At 34.4% G+C, this 18,526-nt stretch overlaps 1 long non-coding RNA gene across 1 annotated transcript; it reads left to right on the top strand.

The window, feature by feature from the left end:
• The first annotated feature begins 791 nt into the window (after nt 1-791).
• Nucleotides 792-4,476, top strand: LOC141553545 (uncharacterized). The gene is made up of 3 exons (XR_012485511.1): nt 792-1,247; nt 1,331-1,458; nt 2,845-4,476. It is a non-coding gene; the product is annotated as an uncharacterized LOC141553545 (long non-coding RNA).
• The last annotated feature ends 14,050 nt before the right edge of the window (nt 4,477-18,526 follow it).

The raw sequence follows: 18,526 nt of genomic DNA, 5'->3' as shown, positions 1-18,526 counted from the left end.
CCAATATACCTCTAAAGTAGCCATTTAATAGTTATGACATGTAAAAATGGAGAAAATCTTTAACATTTTCCCCAAAGCACCCCAGCACAAATACATAATAAAATTCTAGGACATTTTCACAATACAACACAACACTTTCACAACGACTATTTACTAATCACCAAAAAATCTTCATAGACAGTATCTACCACAAAATAGCCTCAAGCCTTATCAGGACCCCCAAACTGTGATCAACATTATAGAACAAAAGAGAACCTTGTCTACAAGTGGTCCTCCATGTCAATTTAGATAGTTTGAGGAACTTGCTGGGTTAAGCATGAATCTGATAAGCTAAAGTTAGTTAGATGCATTTATAAGAGTTGTTAAAGAGCTGGCAAGGTTGATGGAAATGAAGGCAGCAGCTGTAAGTAGCCAGGCCTTTGGATTCTGTCAGTTCAGAGTGTTCTAGCTTATCTTAAATCAGATCATTTATCAACATTGTGCCTCTGTGCCCAGGACATATTGTGAAATTGAAGTCTCTTTTAGGGGGAAAACACATAAAACAATGTCGGTCTTCTGGATCCACATGTTTTTAAAGTTTCACTAAATTTCCATAAGCATTTGATTTAAACCCTAAAATAGGTTGAATTCCAAAATATCTAGTCCAATCATTCATTTAATCAAAAAAAAAAAAAAAAATGTGTGCTAGGATGACTCACTATGCATTCAACAATTCAACATTTTTACAACAGGAAAAAGATGGAGCCCTGCCCTCAGAGTACTCACTAGTCCCAATTCACTAGACACAAATCACCATAGTACAAGGCAGAATGTGAGAAACTCCTTAAGAGAGGAGACAAAATGCTACAGGAATTTGGAGAACAGAGAGATCCTTTCCAATAATGAAATAAAGAAGGAAATTCTTTCTGAAGCATATGGAATTCAACCTAAGTCTTGAACAAAGAGTAGAATTTCAGCAGAGAAACAAAGGAGGACATTGCAGTTAGGAAACTATTTGGCACAATGGATTAGTTATAATCCAACCTCAGAAATTAATTTAGCTATGTAACTCTGGGCAGGTTGTTGTGTATCTCAGTTCCTCATCTGTAAAATGAATTCAAGAAGGAAATGGCAAACCACTCTAATGCCTTTGCCAAGAAATCCCCAAAAGGAGCCATGAAGAGTGAGATATCAATAAAGGTGGGATGGAAAGTGCCATTCCACATCCAGACAGAGAGCTATGGAGACTGAAGGTGGATTGAAGCATGGTATGTTACCTTTTTGTTGTCATTGTCTGTTTGTTTGCTTGTTGTTTTTTTTTTTCACTTTTGATTTTATATTTCTTGTGCAGCATGATGAATATGGAAATATATTTAGAAGAATTGTATGTTTAACCTATATAGGATTGCTTGCTGTCTTGGGGAGGAGAGAGATGGGAAGAGAGGGAGGAAAAAACCTGGAACACAAGATTTTGCAAAGGTGAGTATTGAAAACCATCTTTGCAAGTATTTGGGAAAAAAAATGAAATACTATAATAATTTTTTAAAAAATAAGAGTAGGACACAACTCAGCAACAATTAAAAAAATTCCAGGTAAAAGTAGTAAAAAGGAGGTTAGGATTAAGCACATTTGGCTATATCAAATAGCTTTAATTTTCTGGAGCACAGGATTTGTGTAGGGAAAGGATGAGACATAAGATTAAAAGGTAAAGTTTGGGCCTGAATGTGAAAGACCCTGGATGCCAGGATGAGGAGCTTAACATTACTCGAATAGAATAAATCACAAAGGTTTGATCCAAGTATTAGATGTGAAAATTTTAAATTTTATTTACAAAAGACTTCATTCTTCCCAACAAAAGGAAAAGGTGTGAGATGATGTGCTCAAAGTGATAGATTCTATTTTCTCATGCAACTCTTCAAGTGATCATGAAGTGAAAGGCTGGACAGTAGCCAACTTGGATGGATCTGTTCTGAAATGTGGCAAATGAATGTGTGTGAGTCTATCTCAATCTGTAAATGTGAGGAGGCGACAGGGAGAGGTTCTTACCACTGTGGCTGCCAACTCTACAGGCAATCGAAGCAAGAATGAAATTGTTTCAAATAGCTATTAGCACATGTACCCCCAAGGAGGTCAGAGACAGAAGAGCAGATATGTAGAGATGGATACAAATACAGACACACACGTTTTTATGTGTAGGTATTCACATATACATGTTAAATTAATATGTGCTCATATATGGATTGTGTATGTGCATTACATACACTTGTGTGTGTAATTATACACACAGTGCATGGAGTTCCAAGCCTGGAGTCAGGAAAACTCATCTAGCTTTCAACGCTTAGCAGTTGTGTGACTCTGTGCAAATCACTTAATCCTATTTGCCTCAGTTTCCTTATTTGGAAAACGGGCTGGAGAAGGAAATGACAAGTCACTCCAGTAATCTTTGCCAAGAAAATCCCAAATGGGGTCACAGAGTCATAATGACTGAAACAACTGAACAATGAATGTATATGTGTATTGTATGTGTGTACAAACAAGAGTGGGAGGGTGTGGCAAAAATCTGGAAACAAAGTGGATGTTCATTGTTTGGATAATGGCAGGACTTCTTTTTGAAGGACCATGTTTTAAACCCAAATCATTTGGCTCTCATTGATTGGGCTATAATAGGTCTCATGTCAAGCCCAGTTGGTCATTGTTTGAACCCTGATTGACTCAGACTGAATGTAAATAGCAATTGTTTCTATTTTTAGTCTGAAACCCTGAGGGTTTTCTCCTCCCAGATTGGATTTGGTGAGGGGGGGAGGGGGAAGAGAAAGATTGTGACCAGGTAAAAGAGATCATTTTTGACTCATTTCTTTCTTACAGAACCCAAATCGTTGAAGGAACTGTTGCCTCAGTCAAGTGAAACCTGTTAAAGAACTTACCTTAAAAAGGCCAAGGTCATCCACTGCATCAGGGCCATCTCCAGTCATCCTACTCTATTTTGCAACTAGACCCAGATAACTCTGGAGGAAAAAGCAAGGCTGGTGATTTTGCACTTCACTCAAATCTAATTCACTTGCATGTCATGGCACTACCTCCCTGATGTTATAATTCTCTTCCAGATGAAGGACAAACAACAATGACTGGACAAATTGTGCTGTATGAATGTGATAGAATATTATTGGACTTCAGGAACTAAGGAAATTATGAAGAATTCAGAGAAAAATGGGGAGACTTGAATGAAATAATAGAAAGCAAAGTAAGCAGAACCAGGAGAAAAATACAAGTAATGACCACCTTGAAATAAATGCAAACAACATTAAAAGGCAACCAAACATAGATTAATTGCATCAACTGATACTAGAGAACAGATGATGAAACTCATTCCCAGTTTCTCAGTAAAGAGGTGGAGAACTGCAGATGTAAAATATTATGTATACTATGGGTGACAATATCAAAATGATGTGGGGTGATGTAAACACCAGATGATGGTAGCCTCCAAAAGTTGGGGTTCAGTCATATGAAGAATTCATAGGGGGAGGGGTTACAGACAAGATGAAGGAATATGATAGATACAAGGAACAGTAAATATGAAATAGAGCTGAGAGAGCATATGAAAGACAAATTCCTCAGTGGAACTCATAATTATCCAGTAGAAAGGTTGGTTAACTGACAGGCTAAATCCTGAAAGGCACTTAACTAGCTAAAAGAGTTTGTTGGCTGTAAGGAGTTGGGTTGAGAAGTGTAATAGAGTTAGGAGAGGTACCACATGGCATGAGGGAAAGGAGAAGAGGAAAGATACCCTGAGGTAGAATGCCGTGGCAGACTGACCCAAAGGAAGGCAGCAGCCATAAATAAATTTTATAGGGAAAATTTAACCTCAGGGACATGACTAGGATTTCTCACAGGTCACGGCAAGGTGAGGCTGCTGGAGACCTCTACAAAGGGTGGGTCTCAAGGGTTTGACATAACTTGGACTGGACAGGACCATGAAGCTAAACTGATCTCTATCAGTGCCTTCTCCCTGCTTGCTTCAGGGATCAATTCTTTAGTTTCTTTCTGTCCAACACACCATTCAGGATCTCATCAAGGGCAGTCATTATGTTAAATAATTTTTGCTAAATTATATTTCTTTGTTAGAAGGAAGGGTTAAATAGGGCAGGGGATATACTGGGAAATATAAAGTTGCTAGGGCCATACTAAGAGACTTTTGGGAATAATAGAACCCATCAAACAGAACTTGCAAGCATAGCCTTGGAGAAGTCAGGGTCACCTCTACATGTAACTGGGGCTTCAGAGGAGGACTTTGAAGAATACAGTTTTTAAAAGATCTCAGTAAATTTTAAAGATTTAATCAAGTAATAATAGCTAGCATTTATATAGTAGTTTAATGTTTATAGAACATTTTATAAATATTATCTTTATCTATTGATAACTTGTGACATAAAAAGATGTGGCTTTTTCTCTTAAGCTTTACTACCTTGCATTTTTCATAAAAAAACAATTATTGACAAACATTAATTTATATATGTATGCATATGTGGTATGCATGTACATGCATATTAGAGTTTAAAATGACAAAGAAAGAGGAAATCATGAGATGCCATGTAATGGGATGGAAACAGCATAAATTTTTGGAAGACTTTTTGGCTGTGTGACTATGAACAAGTCATTTAATTTCTCTGTTCCATGATTTCCTCACCATAAAGGGGAATAATAATAATTCTTTATTCCAAGGTCATCATGAGTAAAGCACTTTGACACCCTTACAACTCTCTAATACTAACATAATAATATGTCATTTCTAGAGTGCTTTAAGGTATTTAAAAACTTTCCTCCACTACAATCCTGTGAGATAGAATTCCTTAGTTATGAGAGTTCTCTTTGATGAAATCACAGATACTTTTGAAGTATTATACATTATACATGGTTTCTCTCTAATAATAGAATATGACTTTTCAGAGACCTTCAACATGATATGTGTCTATTAATTTTTCCCCAGAGACCCCAGTTATTTTACAGCTTCAAACAATAAAATTAAAACTGGTTCAAGACAGGGATATTGAAGGCAAAGATCTTAGTCTTTGTATTACCAGTACCTAGCCCAGTACCTGGAATGTAGTAGGCACTTAATAAATGTACATTGTGCTGCATAGCATTGAATCTTTGCAGATATTATGTTTTTATTATCTAATTTTATTTGGTAAAGATAATGCAATAGCATTATAATTTTTAATCATGTTCTACTCCTTGTGACTCTATTTGGGTTTTCTTGACAAGGATACTAAAGAGTCTGACATTTTCTTCTCTAGTTCTTTTACAGATGAGGAAACTAAGGTAAACATGGAGGGACCTATCCAAGGTCACACAGCTACTATCTAAGGCTAAATTTGAATTCAGGTCTCTTTGACATTATCCACTTTATCATCTGGCTGCCCCCAAAATAATAGTATAGAACAAAACAAAGTGTGATTTATTATCTCCAGAAAGCTTTGTTAGAATGCCAATGTAGAACTCCAGAAAGTAAAAGGGGTGCATGAAAGACCTTCTTAATGGGCATCATAGAAAATGTCCATGATCTAATGATGAGTGCATTTCCTCTGAATTACCTTTTTTTTCAGAGGTAAGAGACCTGCCCTAGAATATCACCTAAGATTCTTATTAACTATATGTCCATGAGGAGGCTACTTACTATTTGTTCATCTTCAAAAATAAGGATTAAAATACTTGCAATACCTACTACACTGGATTCTTGTAGGGCAAACACTTCTTAAACCTTAAAGCACAGAATAAATGTGAGTTGGAATTCACATATTAGCACACTGAGTTTGTCATATAGGCTAATTGTTACCTTGGAAAACCTCGAAAACTAATCATGAGGGAATAAATTATAAAGGCAACAGAAAGCTGAGGGAGGACAAAGGGGGAAGTATACTAGTAATGAATAAGCCTTGGAGAAAGAGTTCCTGAATGGAGATTATGACTAATAGGTAGCCCAAAAAGGCTTCCCCATAGGGACTCTATTTTTTAAATTCAATTTTATGTTCAGTTCCAAATTCTCTCCATTTATCTTTCCCTCCTCCCCATTGAGAAATCAAGAAAAAAAATTTACAAATATGTAGAGGGAAAGCAAAATAGATTAACCATGTTATATATTCTCTAATAATAATAATAATAATAGCTTAGAGCTAGCATTTATATAATCCTACTATGTGCCAGGCATTGAGCAAAATGCTTTACAAATATTACTTTGTTGATTCTCACAACAACCCTGAGAGATAGATGCTATTATTATCCCCATTTTATAGTTGAGGAAACTGAGTCAAGACTTGCCCAAAGTTGAAGCTTATAAATGTTTGAGAATAAATTTGAATTCAGGTCTTCCTGCCTCCAGGCCAGAACTTTATCCACAATGCCACCTAGCTGCCTTGTGAGTATATCATCTCTCTATCTAGAGATGAATGGTATTTTTCATTATGAATCCTTTGGAATTGTGATTAGTCATTATATTGATCTTTCAAATTTTTCTGTATTAGTCATTCCCCAACTGATAAATGGTCAAAGGATATGACAGGCAGTTTTTCAATGAAGAATTCAAAGCTACATTTAGTTAAATGAAATAATGCTTTAAGTCATTATTGATTAGAAAAATACAAATTAAAACAACTTTGAGATATCATCTCACACCTATCTGATTGGCTAAAATGATACAAGAAAAAAATAACAAATGTTGGATGGGATGTGGAAAAATAGAGATACTAACACATTGTTGGTGGAATTTTGAACTGCTCTAACCATTTTGGAAAGTAATCTAGAATTATGTCTGAAGAGTTATAAAACTGTATATACCCTTCGACCCAGCAATACCACTAGTAGATCTGTTTTCCAAAGTGAGCAGGGAAAAAGGAAAAGAACCCACATATTATAAAATATTTATAGCAATTATCTCTGTGGTGGCAAAAAAAATGGAAGCTGGGGGGATACCCACCAATTGAAGAATGGCTAAACAAGTATGTGATGGAAAATTGCTGAGCTGTAAGAAATGGTGAAGCGATATTTCATGAAGAGAGGTCTGGTTTTAGAAAAACTTGGAAAGATTTGCATGAAACAATGAAGAGCAAAATAAACAGAACCAAAGAACACCGTATACAATAACAGCAATTGTTCAAAGAATAATTTTGACTTACTAAACTATACAGAATATAAATATTCAAACTGATTACAAAGGATTATGAAGGAAGATGCTATCTACCTCCAGAAAAAAAAAAAAAAAACCTGATAAATATAAGTATGCATGGTGTGTTTTAACATATGTGTGAGAAAAAGAAAGATAGAGACAGAGAATGAGAAATGGTGGCCTTCCCTACTTCTCTAGTATGAGGTGGGAAAGGAGGGAAACAGTTCAAAATTTAAAATGTAACAAAAAATTATTTAAAAAAAAGTTTTGTGTCTTTACAATACTATTGCTGTTATATAAATTGTTCTTCCAATTCTACTCACTCTACTTTGGATCAGTGCATACAAATCTTCCCGTGTCTCTGAAATATCCTTTCATTATTTCTTTTTTTCCTCTGAAGCAATTGGGGTTAAGTGACTTGCCGAGGGTCACACAGCTAGGAAGTATTAAGTATCTGAGACCAAATTTGAACTCAGGTCCTCCTTACTTCAGGGCTAGTGCTCTATCCACATCACTACCTAGCTGTACTCCCTTTCAATATTTCTTATAGCACAATAATATTCCATTATATTCACATACCATAACTTGTTGAGCCATTCCCCAATTGATGGTCTTTCCCTCGCTGTCCAATCCTTTGCCACTATGAAAAGAGCTGCTAAAAATACTTTTATATACATAGGTCCTTTTCCTCTTTCTTTGACCTCTTCAGGGTATAGATTTAGTAGAGGTATTACTGGGTCAAAGGGTATTCACAGTTGAATAACTTAGTAAGCATACTTCCAAACTGATTTCCTGAATGGCTAGACCAATTCACAAATCCATCAACAATGCATTAGTGTGCTTTTTTCCCCACAGTCCCTCTAGCATTTGTCATTTTTTCTTATTTGCCAGTTTTGCCAATCTGATCAGGGTGCGGTAGTAGCTCAGAGCTTTTTAATTTATGGGATCTCTGTACTTTGAACAATAGAAGAAGAAAGGAGAAATGGTGAAAGAGGGTGAAGAAAGAGCATGAGAGTTTCCCATAAACTATGAGTTTCTGGAGGATAAGGATCAGATCACTTATCTTTGAGTCTCTTTCAGGGTCTAACAAGGAGCTTTCCCACAGTAATTGATTTTAAAATATTTGTTAAATTTTGCAAAATCACAAAATTCCTGAGTTGGAAGGGACTTCCAGAAAGTTGGTTTCACCAGGAATCCCCTTTACGATATTGCTAGCATCCATAATTACCTAACACTTAAGTTCTTGCTTCAGTATCTTGATATGGTATAAAAGTATTACAGATTCTCAAAGGCAAGTCCTACAGAGCTATGAAAGCTTCAAGGACAGCCATAGCTATAAACTGTATCTATTTCACGGAACAGATTAGTTAAGAGCTGAGAGCGTAATCACTACAAGGCTAACTACTAAGGTCTGAATTTTTTGTTCCCAGTAAGTCACAAAGATTGCTAAAGCAGGGATGGGTTGTACCCTGCATCAGCAGAGGGAGTACACATTCTGATGGAATCACAGATTTTTTGAAACATTAAAGTAGTAATGATAGGCACTTCTACAATACTTTAATCACATCCTCCCCCTGTGAGGTAAGTGTAATGCAAATATTTTTATACCTATTTTATAGACAAAGAAATTGAAGCTGAGAAAGGTTTGTTACTTGCCCAGACCCACACAGATCCAAGAAATGATTCAAAATAGTTTGAGTCCTAGCTTGATTCTACCACATAGCCCCTCAGAAACTTGAAGAGAAAGATGATCTATCCCTGAGAAGTCAATATTCAAACAAATATTTCATTTCATATATAATATAAATTCATAAAACAATATAATAAAATTTTATTTTTCAAAAAATTAATTGAAATCTATCATATATGTTAAATAAATAATTCACATATAATTTAAAACCTATTTTACATTTCAAATTATATTTTATATGTATATTTGCATATGCCTATATATTACATAAATTCCCATATATACATATGAAAGACTTCTGTGGGGAACTGAGTGGGGTAGGAGGGTTGAGTACCAAGTGAGGTGTCAAGAAATCTAATTTCCTTACAACCAGACCTCTCTTCTTGACTCTTCTACCTTGGGACCTGAATGCTCATCTCCCAGTCACCTAAACCCTGGACAAAAAGACTACATTTCTTTTCTATTTCACCACACCTTACCACACATCAGGTTAATCTGCTTTATGGCATCACTCATATTGCCTACACTCCATTAAATGTAATTCCATGATTCTGGGCCTGAACTAGCCAGCCAGTGTAAGTAATACCTGGTCATGATCATGGCATCCACCTGGAAAACTGGCCACCCTGTCTAAGTCATAGCCAAGAGGTTTCTAGTGGTGGCTATAGGGTTTCTATTTTTTGCTCTATTCAACATTGTAATTAATGATTTAGATAAATTCAATTCAACTACTTTTTAATAATAACAAGAATAACAAGAAGTAGCATTTTAAGTTTTGTAAAGAACGTTACATATATTACATTAGTTTGTTCTCACAAACCTGGAAGATAAATGTTAAATATCATCCTCATTTTTTGAATGAAGAAATTGAAGTAATATTTGTTTAAAAAAAAAAAAAGTCTTTTAGCACAGGGACTGCCATGTATTGGTGCTATATAAATGCTTATTCTCTTCTCTTCCTTTAAAGTAGACAGAAATTAAATAACTTGCCTAGGATCACATAGCTAGTAACTTCTTGAGAACAGAGATTAGGCCATTTTTCATTTCTGAGTTCCTAGCCCTAGCATAAACCTTGCTATATATGGGCTGCTGGAATTAGAGTCCATAAGACCCCACTTTGAATCTAGCCTCAGAGAAATACTAGCTGTGTGACCCTGTGCAAGAATTGAAAGATAATTACAATCATATGTGACCTAAGGGATTCAGGAAGAGAGGAAGGGGTCATTTAGCCAAATGAGACCACAAAACACTTCACAGAGGATGGCGTGTCTGAGTTGGGCCTTGAAGGAAGAAAAGATTTTCACAGGTAGAGAAGTGGTTAGAATATTATCCAAATAAAAGGAATACCAAGACACCAAACTGGGAGAAAGCAACACATGTCTGTGGAACTCTTAGTAGTTTGGTTGTAATATAAAATGCATGAATGAAAATAATAGGGGCTTCAAAAAGTTATCAAAATGTGCATACCCATCTACCCTTTCCTTTCTCCCACTTTTGTCAGGGTTGTCTACTCCCTGGCTACCTCACAAGTAAGGAAAGCGCTTTGAAAAGTTTAAAGTGAATGGAGAAATGAAAAGCAGGGACAGAGGCAGAAATAGTACCATCCTTAAAAGAAAATAAAGCAATACAAAGACTAGAAGGGAGCACAAAGAAGACAGTTTTGAAAAAGGGTATCTAGGTGGCGCAGTGGATAGAGCACCAGCCCTGAAGGACCTGAGTTCAAATTTGATCTCAGACACTAAACACTTCCTAGCTGTGTGACCCTGGGCAAGTCACTTAACTCCAAGCAAGAAAATTACATGACTTGTATACTTTAAAAGAAAAGCAAGCTATCTGCATAATAGAGATTCATAGTTTCATATCCTCTTTCTGTTCCACAATGTATGTGAAAGTAATTATTTTATTTGATGTTAATGTTCATTAAAATGTTTTTAAAAACTTAAAAGTATTATATAAATGAATTATTTGTTACTATTAGCAACATTGTCATCTCATCATCTTTTGTGATGAGGTTTAGACAGAAATGCTCCTAGGACAAGTGCCCACCCTATTGTTTTATTTAATGTCCTGTGGAATATATCACAAGTGGGAAAAATAACTCTGTCTTACTTGAATAGAGGTGTTGAGTTAAAAGCACATCTCCTATACACTCCTAAAATCCACTTCAGTATAAATCCAATAGCAGAAAGGACAACAGGAATGATATGTACCTCATCTTTATTCCCATATGATTTTGATCTCATCTAAGTCTCTACATTTTTTTTTAATTTAATTTTATTTTATAATTATAACTTTTTTTGACAGTACATATGCATGGGTAATTTTTTACAACATTATCCCTTGCACTTACTTCTATTCAGATTTTTTCCCTTCCTCCCCCAACCCCCTCCCCCAGATGGCAAGGAGTCTTATATATGCTAAATATATTACAGTATATTCTAGATACAATATATGTGTGTAGAACCGAATTTTTTGTTGCACAGGAAGAATTGGATTCAGAAGGTAAAAATAACAGTTTACATTCATTTCCCAGTGAGTCTCTACATTTTGAAAGTATCTCATTCCATACAGCTTAGAAACTATGATTATTTCATGTGGCAACATCTATTAAAAATATTGCTTAAGTTTTTATGTATCAATATTATATTTGGGTGATTATTGTCAATGCTTTAGTCTATGATGATGGTTCCATTTCACTGCAGCTTACTGGCTGAGTTCTCTAGAATATTTTAAGGTCTGTATTTGTAATAACAAACATTTGTTATCTATCTGTCCTGAAAGATAGTGAGCTTTTACTATACGCTATAACTCTAGCCACCAGGTCATGTTTTATTAGGGATTTGATAAGTTAAAGGTTTACAGCTAACAGTGCTATGCTGCATAATTTTTGCTATTTTCCTGCAAAACCTACATTGATCACTAAGTCTGGAATCCTTAAGGATAACCTTTCTGTAGTTTCTTGTGGCCATGACCCAGTCCTGGATTGCTGTCACAAACTTCTCTATTTCCACAAACAAATCCACAAGACTGTGCCATCTAATTAATGTTCTCGGTTGACATATTATTGAGAGTTTGTTCAGGTGTTGCTCAGAGGATTTTTTTTTAATTTCTTTCTTGAATCTTAGCTATTTAATGAGCTCCAGCAATTTCCAGTTACTTCAAGTCCACTAGTATGTTCCTGTTGTAACTTTTAATATTGCTCAGTGATATTTATTTGTTCCAAAGTATTTCTGTAGTTTTTTAAAAATCTATTTATTATTTATTTAAGACTATCAATTCTCTTCTTCCTCTTTGAAGTGAAAAATATGAAGCTTAATATTATTGTCTTAGAGTGATGAATCATATTGTGTAAAAAACACACACACACACACACACACACACACATACACATATATTTTAATGTAAGGAAGGGGGAAAAGAGTCCACTCCTACCTCAGCCAATAACAAGAATACTTAAACATCTGGATGGAATCAAAGAAAAGCAAAATAGATATGAAGAATTCCTTAATCAATTTGGAAGGATTATAGTGGATATGAGTGAAAGCAGATGATGCCACAGAGAAAATATGTTGCGACTGGTTAAAAAGAATCAGCCACACCCTATTGAACTAAATATAAAAAGAGCAAGCCAGCTCAGAGCCAATTATTTGAGTCATGGTTGAATCCAAAAGTGAAGGACTCCTGAAAAAAGAATAATAAGGAATGGAGCATCCACATAGGAAAATAGAGGAGAAGAGAAGGACCAATAAGCAAGTATCTTTCCTCTTCCACATTCACTTCCCCACCTTGAACAGGTGACAGCTTTATGAACTTGAAAAGATCAAAAGGTCTGGAGGTTCTTTCAATGTGTGTTGGTAGCAACATCCACTAACGCCAGTAGCATCATCCTGGAGTATCAGGGGCTGACAACCACACCTGAATTTGGAACCTGGGAAAAACATGAAAACAAACTAGATACAATGAGAAAAGACAGCTTCATGACTTCATGTGGGTACTGGATGAGGATACCATTTTCCATCCAGAATCTATTGGAATTGTCTTAGGTCATTATATTGCTGAAAAGAACAAAATCTATCAAAGTCTATCATTCACACAAGGTTACTATTACTGTATACAATGTTCTCCTGGTTCTGTTCACTTCACTCAGAATCAGTTCATGCAAGTCTTGTCCAAGTTTTTCTGAAATCTGCCTGCTCATTATTTCTTGTAGAAATTCTTATTCATCAGTTCTTATAGAATATATTCCATTATATACATATACCATAACCATTCTCCAATCAATAAACATTCCCTTCATTTCCATTCCTTTGCCACCTTGAAGAGAGCCACTATAAACATTTTTGTACATGTGAGTACCTTTTTCCATTTCTTATGATCTGTTTGGGATACAGATAACAGTGGTATTGCTGGATCAAAGGGAAAGAACACTTTTATAGTCTTTCCGGCTTAGATCTATATTGCTCTTCAGAGTGGTTAGATCAGTTCACAACTCCACCAATAATGTATTAATGTTCCAATTTTCCCACATCCTCTCCAACATTTGGTCATTTTCCTTTTCTGAAATATTAATCAATTGCCCATATTAATCAATTCCATATGAATTCTTATAGCTGAATGTGATGTATTTGAAATTATTAATTATTATCAGAAAATGTTTGACTTACATACCTATTATATATATATATATATATATATATATATATATATATATATATATATATATATATATATATGTATATGTATCCAGAGTCACTAAAAATTTCTCTGGCAAAAAAAGGTCATGAGTGAAAATTTAGAGAAGGGACAGCAAACTATAGATTAAGGGCCAAATCTAGCCCACCACATGTTTTTGTACAACCAATAAACTAAGAATGGATTTTATAATTTTAAATACAATAAAACTTTATTTTAAAATATAAAAATCATTCTTAACTCATAGATTTCACATTTGGTTCATGGCATAGTTTTCCATCCTCTGTTTTAGAAGGATATTTCTTGCTATGCTCACTCAATAAACATTTATTTACTTATTATGACACCCCCTATGTGCCATATATACCCTCAGCTAAGTACTAAGGATACAAAAATGGCAAAAGATAATCTTTCTAAAAGATAATTATCTGACTGATAATGTGTACCACAACTGTGGAGTTTCATGAACAATAATACTAGAAAACCATTATCCCTCCTCAAGCTTACACCCAAAATCCTGAGAAGAGTTATGCAAATGATTTAGAGAAAGGGTCAGCAGGAAATGTTATATTAGAATACTTTCCCAATCTTTTGATATCTATTTTATAGTTCATTGATAGAGACAAGCCCAGGCTCTTCTTGCACAGACATTATTAGTTCTGAAGGTATAAAGGCAGATATTATACTGGTGTCAGTTACTTTAAATGTGCTCTTCCTTTTATCTTTGATTTCAGGATGCCAATAAGTCTCTTAACAGTGAGCCACAGCTTTTTTTTTAATATATTTATACTCAATTGTCTTGCCAAAAGGAGACCAGTGTATTGTAGGCATCACTTTTACATATTAGTTCAATGTTATTAAAGTGCAAGGCTTTCACCCTAATTTTTCTTGGTATAATTTTTTCCCTGAAGCTGGGGTTATAAATTTTTACATTATAAAAAATTTTACACTGTAAGAGACTGTTAAAAAAAAAAAAAAAAAAAAAAAAGCAATGCATTCCCTGGCTTTGGGCTTCTCTAACTCTCTGCCTCTAACTCCTCCTCCTGAGCACTTCCTAATCTACAACAGAATAAGTTATCTCCTCTGCCAACGTCTTGGTGCCATCTCTGAAACTGTGACATTCAGCACAGAGAGAGTCAAAATACTGCTTCAGAATGTAAGTAAATAAATAAATTGATGCTCATAGGCGATACAGGGGTTTAATGGATTGTAGAGCCCACACTCCAAGGGAACAAGTGTTGGATTCCTGCTGATGAGGTAACTTACTAAATGTCTTCACAAATTTTCCACTCAGGCCTTTAATTTCACCTTTAAGAAGTAGGTATTTTGGAGAGAATTGGATAAGCACATATAGTTTTAGAAGTTTGTTGGTTAGCAATTTTTTTCTTTAATGGCACAGCTGGACTCCAACCTTGGCATTTTTTAAAATGATACTTGGAAGCTGACACTGAGAAGTCTGGCACTGAGAGAATTCAAGACCTGGGATATTTGCCTTGTAAAAATTGCCAGAATTTATGGGTTGTATCAAGTTTTTAATGATTTGATGTAGGGTATTATTTCTAGAAAAGCCTCCTTTGGAACCTATAACACAGCAAAAGCCAGATTCTGGGATCCGAGATCCTAATAACACTCATATTGTGATAAGTTGGATGACTGTACAATCAGCAACTGTTGTGGCAATTATGGTCTCCTATCCCTTTGATACAGTAAGCTAGTGAAGGATAATATAGTCTGGATGTAAAATAACTAATATCATTCACACTGGAATAATTAACTGATGGAAAGAGACTGCTAAAGACAAAGCATTCTTCAAGAGGACCTGGTCCATGTTCTTAGAGGCATGGATGGAGCTTTCCTGCTTGTGCTATATAGGGGTTGAAGATGGCAATTTAAATATATCCTAACTAAAAATGGAAACAATGAGTATAGATCATACAGAATACATAACAATACTTAGCATTTGGGGCCACTAAAGTTCAAGAAATTCCTGTTGATTTTTTTATCCAGGTCAAGACAGGTTTGTAGAGGAGCCAGAAAAAGCTCTTAGAAAATAGAACTCATTTGCTATGATCTGTTATTCAGGCAATGGAGTGATAATTGGGTACACTTGTTCTATTGATTTGAGGAAAAATAATAGCATTTAGTGAGGGTACAAGGAGACAAATAAATTTAGACTATCTAGTTTAAATTCTATTCTATAGGACCATAAATTTATTTAAGCTTTTTTTAATGATTTCTCCCATTTGAATTGAAGCACTCTATATTCTATTTTGTATAACTGAATGTTGGCAGTTACAACCTGAATGGGATATTCTACTGTAAAAATAATGAGTTTACAGGACACACACACACACACATACACACACACACACACACACACACACTAACACACATACACACACACATTTTAAATTTATTGACCTCAAATGAAATTTTTATATCATTGGAGGAAGATTCCTTATGAGATGAATAAGCTTTTTAATATGATTTTCCATAGAGCCTTATAGTTTGATATCATTTATGTATATCAAGTAATTAATAAGATATTTTGTTAAAAATTTGTTCTTTAACTTGGAAGCTATGCTTAGTTATATTTAAAAGAAATGATCATGGATTTGAGGCTAGATAGAATCATAGAGATTTAGCCTATCTCCCTGGAAAATGCCATGTTTTATTTCTGTACTTTTTGACATTATTGATTTTGTGGAATATTGGAAATATAAAACAGTTTTCCAAATATACATCAAATACTTTAGTGTTCTCCCTCTATTCAGATCTGTATAAAGGGTCCCAAAAGTCTTCTTGCAGAACATTTCACAAAAACTTTTGGGACACTCTACATTTGCACTATATAAATAAGCATTAAGTTTGAAACTGAATCATATGCTTTGTTAAAAACAACAAAGACAGCATACTATAGAAGTTATAATGGGTCCAGACAATTTAATCAATTATTATTTACTTAAGAATTTTGGTGTTCTTTCCATCCCTGCTCCAACAGCCTTTAAGAATTTTGTGGTACACCCATTTTATTCCTCAGACAATATGCTATATATGTAGATTTTTTTTTATTTATACAATCTGAGAATGTTTTAATGTTTCACAACCCTCTAAAGAAAGCAGAGTAAATATTATTATCTCCACTTTACAGATGAGGAAACCATGTTTCATTTGTTTATAGTCACGAAACTAAAAAGTATCCAAGATTTGAATGCAAGACATTTAACTCTATAAGTCATACTGTTTCTAATATACCATATTGCCTCATGAAACTTCCACTTCATGTTATTGTAAACCCATATCTTTTTCTTTTAGTTCCCAACAGCAAAATAAAAAACAACTTTAGAAAACAACAGCTCCTCACATTTATTTATTTAGCTTATCTCTTATATTTATTGGTAAAAATTATATATCTTCACTGCATATAATGTTTGCTTTAATATTTTTTATTGTTTTCTTTTTTTGGTTACACATGTACATTAATTTTTTTAAATACACATTTTTTATATTTTTAAATTAAAGCTTTTCATTTTCAAAATATATGCATGGACAATTTTTCAACATTGACCTCTGTAAAACTGTGTGCTCTAAATTTCCCCCCCTCCCCTAATTCCCTCCCTTATTTGGCAAGCAATCCAATATATGTTAAAATGTTAAATATATATATATATATATATGTATATATATATATGTTAAATCCAATATATAAATATATTTTTATACAATTATCTTGTTGCACAAGAAAAATCAGATCAAAAAGGGAAAAAAATGAGAAAGAAAGCAAAATGAAAGCAAACAACAACAAAAAGAGTAAAAATGCTATGTTGTGATCCACCCTCAGTTCCCACAGTCCTCTCTCTGGGTGTAGATAGTTCTCTTCATCACAAGATCATTGGAACTGGCCTTAATCATCTCATTGTTGAAAAAAGCCACATTGCTCAGAATTGATTATAGTATAATCTTGTTGCCAAAATACATATATCTTTATAAATCATGTTGGGAGAGAAAAATCAGAACAAAAGGGAAAAACATGAGAATGAAAAAAAAAACAAACAAACAAACAAGAAAAAGGGAAAAAAAGGACATAGCATGTGTTGATTTACATTCATTCTTCTTAGTTCTGTCTCTAGATACAGAAGGCATTTTCTATCCAAAATTTATTGGGATTGCCTTGAATCACTGAACCACTGAGAAGAGTCTTTCTTAGTTGATAATCATACAATCTAGTTATTACTGTGTATACTGTATTCCTGATTTTACTTGTTTTCCTCAGCATCAGTTCATATAAATCTTTCTAGGCCTTTCTAAAATCAGCTTATTCATCAATTTTTAGAACAATAATCTTTCATTATTTTCATGTATTAACTTATTCAGCCTTTCCCCAATTGATAGGCATCTACTTACTTTCCAATTCTTTGCAACAACAAAAAGATCTGCTACAAATATATTTACACATGTGGGTCCTTTTCTCTCCTTTATGGTTTCCTTGGGATATAGACCCAGTATTAGCACTATTGGATCAAAGGTTGTACACAGTTTTATAGCTCTTTGGGCATGGTTCCAAATTATTCTCCAGAATGACTATATCATTCCACAATTCCACCAACAATGCATCCAACCAACATTTATCATTATCTATTTCTGTCATCTTAGCCAATTTGAAAGGTGTGAGGTGGTATCACAGAGTTTTTAAATTTGCATTTCTCTAATCAACAATGATTTAGAGCATCTTTTCACATGACTATAGATGGCTTTAATTTCATCATCTGAAAATTATCTGTTCATATCCTTTGAAGTGTCTCACATTTATATAGTACTTTACAAAGCACTTTCCTGCACTAGGTGATACAAATATGACTCTCATGCTATAGATGAGGAAACCCTCAAAGAAGTGAAAGATTACATTATAATGTAAGTAGTAGTTGTTGACAGCCATTTTTAACTCTTCATGATTCCATTTGGGATTTTCCTTTTTTTTTTTTTTTCCCCCTGAGGCTGGGGTTAAG

This window comes from Sminthopsis crassicaudata, chromosome 2 (genome assembly GCF_048593235.1).
Source record: "Sminthopsis crassicaudata isolate SCR6 chromosome 2, ASM4859323v1, whole genome shotgun sequence".
Classification (NCBI taxonomy): Eukaryota; Metazoa; Chordata; class Mammalia; order Dasyuromorphia; family Dasyuridae; genus Sminthopsis; species Sminthopsis crassicaudata.
Note: the sequence above shows the minus strand (reverse complement) of the source record. Positions and strands in the feature narration are given on the sequence as shown.